This window comes from Odocoileus virginianus, chromosome 5, assembly GCF_023699985.2.
Source record: "Odocoileus virginianus isolate 20LAN1187 ecotype Illinois chromosome 5, Ovbor_1.2, whole genome shotgun sequence".
Classification (NCBI taxonomy): domain Eukaryota; kingdom Metazoa; phylum Chordata; class Mammalia; order Artiodactyla; family Cervidae; genus Odocoileus; species Odocoileus virginianus.
In genome coordinates, this window is record NC_069678.1 from 86,622,294 (window position 1) to 86,635,241 (window position 12,948).

General features: G+C 43.6%; 1 long non-coding RNA gene across 1 annotated transcript in view; it reads left to right on the plus strand.

Moving 5' to 3' along the window:
• LOC139035275 (uncharacterized) overlaps positions 1-12,948 on the plus strand; it is a 41,801-nt gene that overhangs the window by 26,535 nt on the left and 2,318 nt on the right. The gene's annotated exons all lie outside the window — the stretch shown is intronic.

Sequence of the window (12,948 nt, forward strand, 5' to 3'; positions counted from 1 at the left end):
ATTTTTTTTAATGTAATTTTACATTTACTCTTCATAACAACTTGATAAGGTCGGTTCTAGTTTTATCTCATTTTCACAAATGAGGAAACCAGAGGGGTTAGGTGACCTGTCCAAGGTCACACAGTGAGTGAAGTTAACGATGCAACTATGGTTGGAACAGAGGCCTCAACTTTCCGTCTCACCATCTCTTCATGCACCCTCCCTGCCCTTGCTAGAATAAATACCTGAAGGAAGAGCCGCCCATCTCTCCTTCAAAGGCCTCCAGAACCTTTGTGAAAGTGTTATTCTCTCAGTTGTGTCTGACTGTTTTCAACACCATGGACTGTTGCAAAGAGTACCTTTGCATGGAATTCTCCAGACAAGGATACTGGAGTGGATTGCCATTCCCTTCTCTGTCCAAGGAATTCTCCATGAAAGAATACTGGAGTGGTTTGCCATTCCCATCTCCAGGGGATCTTCCCAACCTAGGGATCAAACCCGGGTCTCCTGCATTGCAGGCAGATTCTTTACCATCTGAGCCGAAACTTTGGGGCCACTAAAAGGCCCCCTTTCAAGATTAGCCCAGAGTGCCCTCTGCTGACACTGCTTCTTATTGCACCTCCTGTCTGACCTTAGGTGGCCTTCATTAATTGAGAGTGGTTTGGCTGCAAGCCCTAGAAACCAGCTCTGGCTAACTTAAGGTGAAGAGGGCAGAAGGTATGTGGGGCAAGCAGGAGATGAACATTAGAAGGGTCAAGGGATAGCTCAAGGATTCCAAGACAGGGTTGAACAGCCAAGAAATTGCCACAGAAGGGCAGACCTGGAGACCTCTCAGCAAGAGATTACAGGGCTTTTTTCCTAGAGTACTGCCATCAATGGGTTTCTTGTCCATTGACACTAAGATTTCTATGCCTCTGCATTCAAAATTCAAAATTCCCAGCATTTGATCAGTTATTGCCACAAGCCGTGGGGCCAAATGACAGCTCTCTCCTCTAATGGCCAGGCTGTATGCTTTGATCTGTTCCAGTATTCCCAAAGGCCCTTGGAAGTGTTAAGAGGCAGCCAGGCATGCTAGGATGTGTGTGTGTGTGTGTGTGTGTGTGTGTGTGTGTGTGTGTGTGTGTCTGACCAAAGGACAGGGCTTGTCATGGGTTCAGTGGTTGAGCATCCCAGGGTCAGGGAGAAAGAGATGTGCCAGAGATGCACAATGGCAGACAGGAGAAGATCAGCAACTGGATCAAGGTGCAAATTCCTTGCACCTGCCCAAACCACTCCTCAGCCCACCATTTCCATCACTTTTAAAGATTGAAATTCAATTAAAGTTTACCAGCTCTACTCCATGAAGGGCAAACTTAAAGCTCCAGCTTCTGGGGGCAGGGAGGGAGCTCTTACACGCTCACCCCCTTCCTTGTGATTGCTTCTCTGCTGTGAGTTTCAGGGAGGAGGGAGAAAGGAAAAAACAGGTTTCTCATGTGACTGCCCGTGGTGAGTTGGGGCAGGCCTCTTCCTGTGGGTCATAACCGCCCTATCCCTGCACAAGTAACCACACAACAATTGCTGCACTCTCAGTGTACTACGCCAGGGGTGACGCTCCAAACATTTAACGACCACAGCAGCACAGGCACCAACCCACTGGAACAGTTGCGGGTGAGTTGCCCGTCCTAAAAGCCCCCTTCTGTGTCAGGCCAGAGGCAGACGGGCAGGGCTGATTCCGCATGGTGGTTCAAAAGTCCAGGGAGTCCTACTGGGATTGGGGCAGGGTGGTGGGTGTGGCAGGTGGCACCTGAGAAAATGGCTATTTACCAACTCATGTGAAAATGTCTCAATATTTTAATGATTGGTATATTGTTCTGGTAAATTTCAGCCCTGCCACCACTAACCCAACTCATTGCCTGTAGCCTCAGAGTCAATAGTGACATGCCTACAGACTCTGCTGGTGAGAGATCTGGCCCTAAACCATTCTTTTGGATATGGACCGACTCTTGAAACATAGTCACGTTTTTCTGTTGACCTTCAGCTGGCATCACACCAGGTTCCTCTGCAATAGTCCCAGCAAGCCTACAGCTCCCAATCTTAGGTAGCCTTTTTATCTTGAACTTCAAGTTCTGCAGCAGGTGGTGTCCAATCTAATAACCACAACTTTTATGTGATTATGAAGCTTCCCTCGTGGTTCAGCGGTAAAGAATCTGCCTCCAATGCAAGAGATGTGAGTTCCATCCCTGGGTCAGGAAGATCCCCTGGAGAAGGAAATGGCAACCTACTCCAGTATTCTTACCTGGGAAATCCCATAGACAGAGGAGCCTGGTGGGCAACAGTCGATGGGGGTCACGAAAGAGTCGGACACGACTTACTGAGTAAACAACAAATGACAATATGCAATTATTTAAATTAAAATTAAATAAAAATGTTAAATTCATTTCTTCATTAGCACTAACCACATTTCAAGTACTCAACAGTCATGAGTGGCTAGAAGCTACCATATTGGATAAGCATGGAGGTATAACATGCTCATGGTCACAAAAAGTCCAGTGGATCAGTCCTGGACTACAGGATCTGTTTTCTGTAATTCTCAGGAATTGACCACTCTAGGGCACACTGTTTTCTCTCTCCAACTGGCCCTATCACTGCATCATCTCTCCACAATGCTTTTTCATATATTGTCCTACCCCAGCCATGGCAGTAGTGACAGATGATACATTAATTATAGTAGTACCTTATGGGTCAGCTTAGACAGAACTGAGAAATGAGTTGACTCCCCTTCCTGATTCTGTGAATTATAATAAATATGTATATTTTGTCTTTGGTGTCCCCCCCCACAATTTCCAAAACCCTTGGAATTTCCTAAATGGATAGAGAATGGTGTCTTTCATCATGTTAGTGAGGTGACTTTTTGCATGCCCTTGGGTTACCTAAGGATGGAGCTGGTTGCCAGGGGAACCAACTTTTTGGTTGTAAGGTTGGAACTTTCTGTCCCATCCCTTGACCTCCTGGAAGGGGAGAGGGGCTGGAGATTGAATTGATCACCAATTACAAAGTTGTAGTTCAGTTGCCAAGTTGTGTCCAACTCTTTGCAACCCCACGGACACCCAGTTTCCCTGTCTCTCACTATCTCCTGGAGCTTGCCCAAGTTCACGTCCACTGAATCGGTGATGCCATCCAACCATCTCATCCTCTGTTGCTCTCTTCTCTTTCTGCCTTCAATCTTACCCAGCATCAGGGTCTTTTCCGTGAGTCAGCTGTTCACATCAAGTGACCAAAGTATTGGAGTTTCAGCTTCAGCATCAGTCCTTCCAAAGAGTATTCAGGGTTGAATTTCCTTTAGGACTGACTGATTTGATCTCCTTGCTGTCCAAGGGACTCTCAAGAGCCATCTCCAACACCACAGTTTGAAAGCATCAATTCTTTGGTGCTCTATCTTCGTTACTGTCCAGCTCTCACATCCATATATGGCTACTGGAAATACCATAGCCTTAACTACACAGACCTTTGTCAGCCAAGTGATGTCTTTGCTTTTTAACACAAAGTGTAACACATATCTTCCCTGCCAAGAAGCAGTTGTCTTCTAATTTCATGGCTGCAGTCACCAACCGCAGTGATGTTAGAGCCCAAGAAGAGGAAATCTGTTACTGCTTCCACCTTTTCCCCTTCTATTTGCCATGAAATGATGGGACTGGATACCATGATCTTGGTTTTTTTTAATACTGAGCTTTAAGTTGGCTTGTTAAAAAAAATTGTTTATTTTGATTGGCAGCTACTTACTTTACACTATTGTGGAGGTTTTTGCCATACATTGACATGAATCAGTGTACATGTGTCCCCCATCCCAAACCCCCCTCCCACCGCCCTCCCCATCCCATCCCTCTGTGTTGTCCCACTGCACCGAATTTGAGTGCCCTGTTTCATGCATTGAACTTGGACTGTTGATCTATTTCACATATGGTAATATACAAGTTTCAATGCTATTCTCTCAAATCATTCACCTTCATCAAGAGGCTCTTTAATTCCTCTTTGCTTTCTGCCATTAGAGTGGTATCATTCGTGTATCTGAGGCTGTTGATATTTCTCCCAGCAGTCTTGATTCCAGCTTGTAACTCATCCAGCCTGGCACTTCACATGATGTGCTCTGTGTATAAGTTAAATAGACAGGGTGACAATAAACAGCCTTGTACTCCTTTCCCAATCCTGTTCCATATGGGGTTCTAACTGTTGCTTCTTGACCTGCATACAGGTTTCATACATAGCTGATCATGCCTATATAATGAAGCCTCCATAAAAACCCCAAAAGGAGAGGGTTTGGAGAGCTTCCAGGTCGGTGAACACCTGGAGGTGCTGGGAGAGCGAGGCACCTGGAAAGGATGTGGAAGTTCTGTGCCCTTCCCATATACCTTGCCCTGTGCATCTCTTCATCTGGTTGTTCATCTGTATCCTTTACCGTATCTTTTAATAAACTGGTAAACCTAAGTATTAATATTTCCCTGAGTTCTGTGTGGCACTAGCAGATTAATCGATCCCAAGGCAGGGATCATGGGAACCCCTAATTTGTAGCCAAGTGGGATAGAAATTGTGGGTGATCTGGGGATCTGCTACTTGTATTTGGCATCTGAAGTAGGATGGGAGAAGTTGGTAAGACTGAGCCCTTAACCATAGAATCTTGCAGCTTCTATGTCCAGGTAGACAGCATCAGAATTGAGTTAAATTTTAAGATACCCTGCTGGTATCACAGAGAATTGCTTTAGTGTGGGGATCAGAGGGTCAAAAGTGATGTCTTTGGGGTGAGTGTGATAGTAATGTGAATGTAAAGGAGACACACAGTGGGGCTTCCCTAGTAGTCTGTTGGTTAAGATTCCACACTTTCACTGCCAGGGACGTGGGTTCAGTCCCTTGTTGGGGAACTAAGGTCCTGCATACTGCACAGTACAGCCAAAAAAATTTTTTTTAATTCCAAAAAAAGGAGACACACAAGAAAAAAAAAGATGCAGGAGGCATAAAACTGAGGTTTTCTTCCTTTATACTGACTTACCTGGTGGTTCAGACAGTAAAGCATCTGCCTGCAATGCAGGAGACCCGGGTTCAATCCCTGGGTTGGGAAGATCCCCTGGAGAAGGAAATGGCAACCCACAACAGTATTCTTGCCTGGAGAATCCCATGGATGGAGGAGCCTGGTAGGTTACAGTCCACAGGGTCACAAAGAGTCGGACACGACTGAGCGACTTCACTTTCACTTTCCTTTATACTGAGGATACCCCCAAACTTCATGAGCTAATTTTTGGGATTCCCCTTCCAAGAACTATCAGAAGGGAACCATATGAATAGACTCAAAAGGAGCGAGGGGTGAGGGCAGTTTGTCTTCCCTCATCTTCATAATCATAGTCTGTTCAGGTCTCAGTCCTCTTTATAGAAACCTACTGGGAGAGTAGCGAGGTTCTCAGGCTAGTTTTGAAGTTGGGCATCTCTCAGCAAACACTGAGGAAGGTGGCTGAAACTACAGTCTTAGTGCTTTGAATTTACAATACCAGCCACTTACCTGCTTGCTCTCTCTTTTCTCATCCTGCTATGCCCTCCTCTGTATAGGCAGGGACTGGAAGCCTATAAACAACATTTCTCAGACTTCCTTATCAACTGGCTTCCCATACAATTCAGTTTAGTTAAGTTGCTCCGTTGTGTCCAACTTTTTGTGACCCCATGGACTGCAAATACACCAGGCTTCCCTGTCTATTACCAACTCCCGGAGCTTGTTCAAACCCAAGTCCATCGAGTCGGTGATGCCATCCAACCATCTCATCCTCTGTCGTCCCCTTCTCCTGCTTTCAATCCTTCCCAGCATCAGGGTCTTTTTCAATGAGTCAGCTCTTCCCATCAGGTGGCCAAAGTATTGGAGTTTCAGCTTCAGCATCAGTCCTTCCAATGAATATTCACGACTGATTTCCTTTAGGATTGATTGGTTTGATCTCCTGGCAGTCCAAGGGACTCTCAAGAGTCTTATCCAACACCACAGTTCAAAAGCATCGGTTCTTCAGTGCTCAGCTTTCTTTATGGTCCAACTCTTACACCCATATATGCCTACTGGAAAAACCATAGCTTTGACTAGATGAACCTTTGTCGGCAAAGTAATATCTCTGCTTTTTAACATGCTGTCTAGTTTGGTCATAGCTTTTCTTCCAAGGAGTGAACGTCTTTTAATTTCATGGCTGCAGTCACCATCTGCAGTGATTTTGGAGCCCCCCAAAATAAAGTCTGTCACTGTTTCCATTGTTTCCCTATCTACTTGCCATGAAGTGATGGGACTGGATGCCATGATCTTAGTTTTTTGAGTGTTGAGTTCTAAGCCAGATTTTTCACTCTCCTCTTTCACTTTCATCAAGAGGCTCTTTAGTTTCTCTTTGCTTTCTGCCATAAGGGTGGTGTCATCTGCATATCTGAGGTTAATGATATTTCTCCCAGCAATCTTGATTCCAGCTTGTGCTCCATCCAGCCCAGCATTTTGCATGATGTACTCTGCATAGAAGTTAAATAAGCAGGGTGACAATATACAGCCTTGACGTACTCCTTTCCCAATTTGGAACCAGTCCGTTGTTCCATGTCCAGTTCTAACTGTTGCTTCTTGACCTGCATACAGATTTCTCAGGAGGCAGGTAAGGTGGTCTGGTATTCCCATCTGCTGAAGAATTGTCCACCGTTTGTTGTGATCCACACAGTCAAAGGTTTTGGCGTCATCAGTGAAACAGAAGTAGATGCTTTTCTGGAATTCTCTTGCTTTTTCTATGATCCAGCGGATGTTGGCAATTTGATCTCTGGTTCCTCTGCCTTTTCTAAATCCAACTTGAACATCTGAAAGTTCTCAGTTTACATACTGTTGTAGCCTGGCTTGGAGAATATTGAGCATTACTTTGCTAGTGTATGAGATGAGAACAATTGTATGGTAGTTTGAACATTCTTTGGCATTGCCTTTCTTTGGGATTGGAATGAAAACTGACCTTTTTCAGTCCTGTGGCCACTACTGAGTTTTCCAAATTTGCTGGCATATTGAGTGCCACACTTTCACAACATCGTCTTTTAGGATTTGAAACAGCTCAGCTGTAATGCCATCACCTCCACTAGTTCTGTTCATAGTGAAGCTTCCTAAGGCCCACTTGACTTTGCACACCAGAATGTGTGGCTCTAGGTGAGTGATCACATCATCGTGGTTATCTAGGTCATTAAGGCCTATTTGTACAGTTCTGTGTATCCTTGCCACCTCTTCTTAATATCTTCTGCTTCTGTTAGGTCCATACCATTTCTCTCCTTTATCATGCCCATCTTTGCATGAAATATTCACTTGGTATCTCTAATTTTCTTGAAGAAATCTCTAGTCTTTCCCATTCTATTGTTTTCCTCTATTTCTTTGCATTTATCACTTAGGAAGCCTTTCTTATCTCTCCTTGTTATTCTTTGGAACTCTGCATTCAGATGGATATATCTTTCCTTTTTTCCTTTGCCTCTTACTTCTCTTCTTTTTTTCAGCTATTTGTAAGGCCTCCTCAGGCAACCATTTTGCTTTTTTGCATTTCTTTTTCTCGGAGATGGTTTTGATCACTGCCTCCTGTACAGTGTTATGCACCTCTGTCCAGAGTTCTTTAGGCACTGTCTATCAGATCTAATCCCTTGAATCTATTTGTCACTTCCACTGTATAATGGTAAGGACTTGATTTAGGTCATACCTGAATGTGGTTTTCCTTACTGTCTTCAATTTAAGTCTGAATTTTGCAATAAGGAGAGAGATCATGATCTGAGTCACAGTCAACTCCTGGTATTGTTTTTGCTGACTGTATAGAGCTTCTGCATCTTCAACTGCAAAGAATATATATAATCAACCTGATTTCAGTATTGACCACCTGGTGATGGCCATGTGTAGAGTCGTCTCTTGTGTTGTTGGATGGAGATGTTTGCTATGATCAGTGCATTCTCTTGGCAAAACTCTGTAAGCCTTTGAGCTGCTTCATTTTGCACTCCAAGGCCAAATTTGCCTGTTACTCCTGGTAACTCTTGACTTCCTACTTTGGCGTTCCAGTACCGTATGATGAAAACGACATCTTTTTTTGGTGTTAGTCCAAGAAGGTTTTGTGGGTCTTCATAGAACCGTTCAACTTCAGTTTCTTTGGCATTAGTGGTTGGGCCATAAACTTGGATTACTATGATACTGAATGGTTTGCCTTGGAAACAGAGATCATTCTGTTGTTTTTGAGACTGCACCCAAATACTGCATTTTGGATTCTTATGTTGACTAAGAGGGCTACTCCATTTCTTCTGAGGGATTCTTGCCCACAGTAGTAGATATGATGGTCATCTGAGTTAAATTCGCCTATTCCAGTCCATTTTAGTTCATTAATTCCTAAAATATCAATGTTCACTCTTGCCATCTCCTGTTTGACCATTTCAAATTTACCTTGATTCATGGAGCTAATAACATTCCAGTTTCCTATGCAACATGGTTCTCACAACATTGGACTTTACTTCCATCACCAGTCACATCCACAACTGGGCATTGTTTTTGCTTTGGCTCAGCCTCTTCATTCTTTCTGGAGCTGCTTCTCCACTCTTCTCCAGTAGCATATTGGGCACCTACCGATGTGGAAAGCTAGTCTTTCAGTGTCGTATCTTTTTGCCTTTTTCATCCTCTTCCCGTTAGGTTTTGCTATTCAAAGGTATTTGTGGGAGTTTGGAAGAGAGGAGAAGCATTTCTTCCTCCAGTAATGGAGTGTGTGTGTGTGTTAAGTCACTCCAGTAGTGGTAGAAACAGCAAAAACAATGAGTGGTTGCAGGCTCCTGGATTCCTTCTCAGGCAGCACTCTTCCAGAGGTGGTGGTAATGACTGGCACTCCAGCAGCCTTAGCAGCGTGGCGCTCTTGAACTCTGTCTGGCAGTGACAACAACAGTAGCAAGTGACTTCGGCAAGGATGTGAGCTCCTCGCTTTCTGCAGGGCAGCAGTGTTTGTGGTCCTGCTAGTGGCTATAACAGCTGCACCAACTGCCTTAGAAGTGCAGTCAACATGGGGTCTGGAGAGCATCATCTTCCTTTGGCCCCTCCAGCCCGTGGGTAGCAATGGCGTCCTCTAATTAGACGTCTCTGGGTAACCTAACTGTTTTGTTCCTCCAGTCCTTCTAGCATCTTTATGTCCATCCCTTGATTTAAATTCACTCTTTGACACACTAGGATTTTTTTTAACTTTCCCTGGAAAATGAAAGGAAATGATATGAGCCACTTTCAGCTTCCCCTACTCTCTTTTTCCATTTTCACTGGCTGGAGACCTTAGGAAATGGTAGAATCACAATGTAGAAGGAGCCTTGAATCCAAATCTCCATAAGAAGGAGAATCACCCATCAACATGACACTGACCCTAGACTGTACTTAAACAAGAAATAAATTTCTAATGCATTGAGTGGTTGGATCTATTTGTTACAGCAGCTTAACCTCTGCCCCAACAAATAAAGCACTAATGGTGATTTATATATTTAGGTGAATATAGTGCTTACTTGTGCCAAGCACTCTTATAAGCAATTTATCCTCATTGAATTCCTTACACAGCAGTACTTTTTATGTGCTCATTTATAAACTAGGAAAACGAATTGCAGAGAGGTTAAGTAATTTATTCAAGGGCTGTCTAACTTGAAATTCATTTATATGCTTGAAAGTCTATATAGAGAAAGCTATTTAGTATACATTATATGTGTGTGTGTGTGTGTGTGTGTGTGTGTGTGTGTGTGTCTATATATTTTCTCCCATTAGGTTTTTTCTCTGCTTGCCTCCACTTTCTACTCTCTCTGTGCTGCCCTAAAAGGCTGATCTGTGAATTTGCATCAGCTGAGCTACTTTGTCTTCTGGCTTCCGGTTGTGTTTGGCCAGTGGAAGACATGAGTAGGAGTATGACACGTGGGAATAGAAGGAGATTAACACATTTATTCCACCCACCCTTGAACACTGTACCAGGTCAGGGGCCAGCTGTTGGCAGTGACTGTGTTCCTTTACCAAAAGCCACGACTTCCACTGGAAGACTCTCCTAAATTAATAACTCTGTTCCCTCCCTTGTCCCTTGAGGCTTAGAGATGGTAATGGTTCTCCACTGGTACCAGCCCCAGGATGCTTGACAATACCTTGTTGATTTTTCAACCCTGCCCATATCTGTATAAATAGTCCCTTCATTGACCTATCTTCAGTTAGAGTGCCATCTATTTCGTGTCTGCACTCTGATCAGTTCAATTCAGTCGCTCAGTCATGTCCAACTTTTTGCAACGCTGTGGACTGCAATACACTAGGCTTCCTTGTACATTACCAACTCCCCGTGCTTGCTCAAATTCATATCCATCGAGTTGGTGATGCCATCTAACCATCTCATCCTCTGTCGTCCCCTTCTCCTCCTACCTTCAATCTTGCCCAGCATCAGTATCTTTTCCAATGAGTCAGTTCTTCACATCAGGTGGCCAAAGTATTGGAGCTGCAGCTTCAGTATCAGTCCTTCCAATAAATATTCAGGGCTGATTTCCTTTAGGATTGTCTGGTTTGATTTCGCTGCAGTCCGAGGGACTCTCAAGAGTCTCCTCCAACGCCACAGTTCAAAAGCATCGGTTCTTCAGCGCTCAGCTTTCTTTATGGTCCAACGCTTACACCCATACATGTCTACTGGAAAACCTTTGTCAGTAAAGTAATATCTCTGCTTTTTAACATGCTGTCTAGGTTCGTCAAAGCTTTTCTTCCAAGGAGCAAACGTCCTTTAATTTCATGGCTGCAGTCACCATCTGCAGTGATATTGGAGCCCCCCAAAATAAAGTCTGTCACTGTTTCCATTGTTTCCCTATATACTTGCCATGAAGTTATGGGACCGGATGCCATGATATGTTAAGCCAGTTTTTTCACTCTCCTCTTTCACTTTCACAAGATGCTCTTTAGTTCCTCTTCACTTTCTACCATAAGGGTGGTGTCATCTGCATATCTGAGGTTAATGATATTTCTCCCAGCAATCCTGATTCCAGCTTGTGCTTCATCCAACCCTGCACTTCGTATGATGTACTCTGCATAGAAGTTAAATAAGCAGGGTGACAATATACAGCCTTGACGTACTCCTTTCCCAATTTGGAACCAGTCTGTTGTTTCATGTCCTGTTTTAACTGTTGGCTTCTTGACCTGCATACAGATTTCTCATGAGGCAGGTAAGGTGGTCTTATATTCCCATCTCTTGAAGAATTGTTCACAGTTTGTTGTGATCCACGCAGTCAAAGGCTTTAGCGTCATCAATGAAGCAGAAGTAGTTGCTTTTCTCGAATTCTCTTGCTTTTTCTATGATCCAACGGATGTTGACAATTTGATCTCTGGTTCCTCTGCCTTTTCTAAATCCAGCTTGAACATCTGGAAGTTCATGGTTCATGTACTGCTGAAGCCTGGCCTTGAGAATTTTGAGTGTTACTTTGCTGGCATGTAAGATGAGTGCAATTTGCGGTAGTTTGAACATTCTTTTGCATTGCCTTTCTTTGGGATTGGAATGAAAACTGATCTGACTGTGTGTGTTTTTATAATTTAGGAACTTCTGTTGTCCTTGATAGGAGCCACCCTTCTTCCCTCCTCTGGATACACATGCTTTAGTAGGAATTGAACTTACCTCCCAGTTCAAGGGGTGGATAAGTAACTCAGCCCTGGCCAAGGAGAGCACTACATCCCCCTGCTTTCAAAAACTGATTCTGAGTTTAGCCTGGATCCCAAATCAGGCCAATGAGAACCAACCCAAGGTGTTGACTGGCTGCTCTGCAAAAGAGAAACTCTTCTCTTCTGTAGGACTCCCCTGGAAAGGATGTTGGCTAGAGATGATAGCCAATATCTTGCCTTTATATGGATCCCAAGAACCAAAATTGACACTGACACAGGAGAGCAAAGCCACACTCTAGAAAAAGGTCAGATATTAATCACATTGTTTAAGCCTCTGAATCATCACCCCCTGAAGTCCAATCTACTTCTGGAGTTTTCCCTTGCTAGAGCTACTACTTTCTATTTTTGCTTAGCCCATTATGAGATGGATTTTCTGTCATTTGCAACCAAGAGTCATAACTGATAGAGAAATATGACGAACTCACATTTACTTCCTGCAAGCAAACAAAAGTCACCTCTGGAGAGCTTAAGTTTAAAAAAAAGAAAGAAAATAAATTTGAGGGAGGGATGTGAAATGGCTCACAGAGCCAAAGGAAAAGCAGAAGTAGGTCTTTGGAAGAAATGTGTACCGAAGTGGTTCTGAGGATTCAGATAGCAGGAATGAATTATAGCATTATCAGGGCACTGCTCTGGAATAAACCAGAGCTAATCATTTACCAGCCTTGAGTCACTTTACTCAAGATTCAGATTAGCTTGAGAGAAAGAGCAAGAGAGACTATTTAGCCTTACTTGAGTCTTATGGCCAATCCTTGTCCATGGGAAGGCAGGACACTTGGATTGATAGTTCCACCAAGAGTGTATACAATGGGGAAGGAATGATGCCCCAAAGTAAAATCTGTTCTAAGCACTTGGCATATACTAAAATTTTAATTCTTAGAGTAGCCCTTTGGTATAGGTACTGTTATTATAATCCTTGTTTTACAGATGAGGAGATTGAGACACAGATTGAGACACAGGGTGCCTGTGGTCACCCTGCTGGAAAGTGATAGATGCAAACCCAGGCAGCCTGGCCCCAAGGTCTATGCATTTGACCCACTACACCATAGGGCTTCTCCAGCAGAAAATAAATGAGAGCAGGGCCATAAAAACACAAGGTCCCCTGTAGGTAATGCTTATGGGAGAGAGTATGGGGAACTTCCACTCTCTATATATTATTTTTTAGCCACTGTGTATTAACAAGAAAAAAATAATTGATTTCTATTTTGAAAATTGAAAAAAAAATTCTGCTTAGCCAATAGAGAAAAGGAAAGAGCCCAAAGCTGGTGATCTCACTCTCTCTCAGGCACTAAGAAGACTAC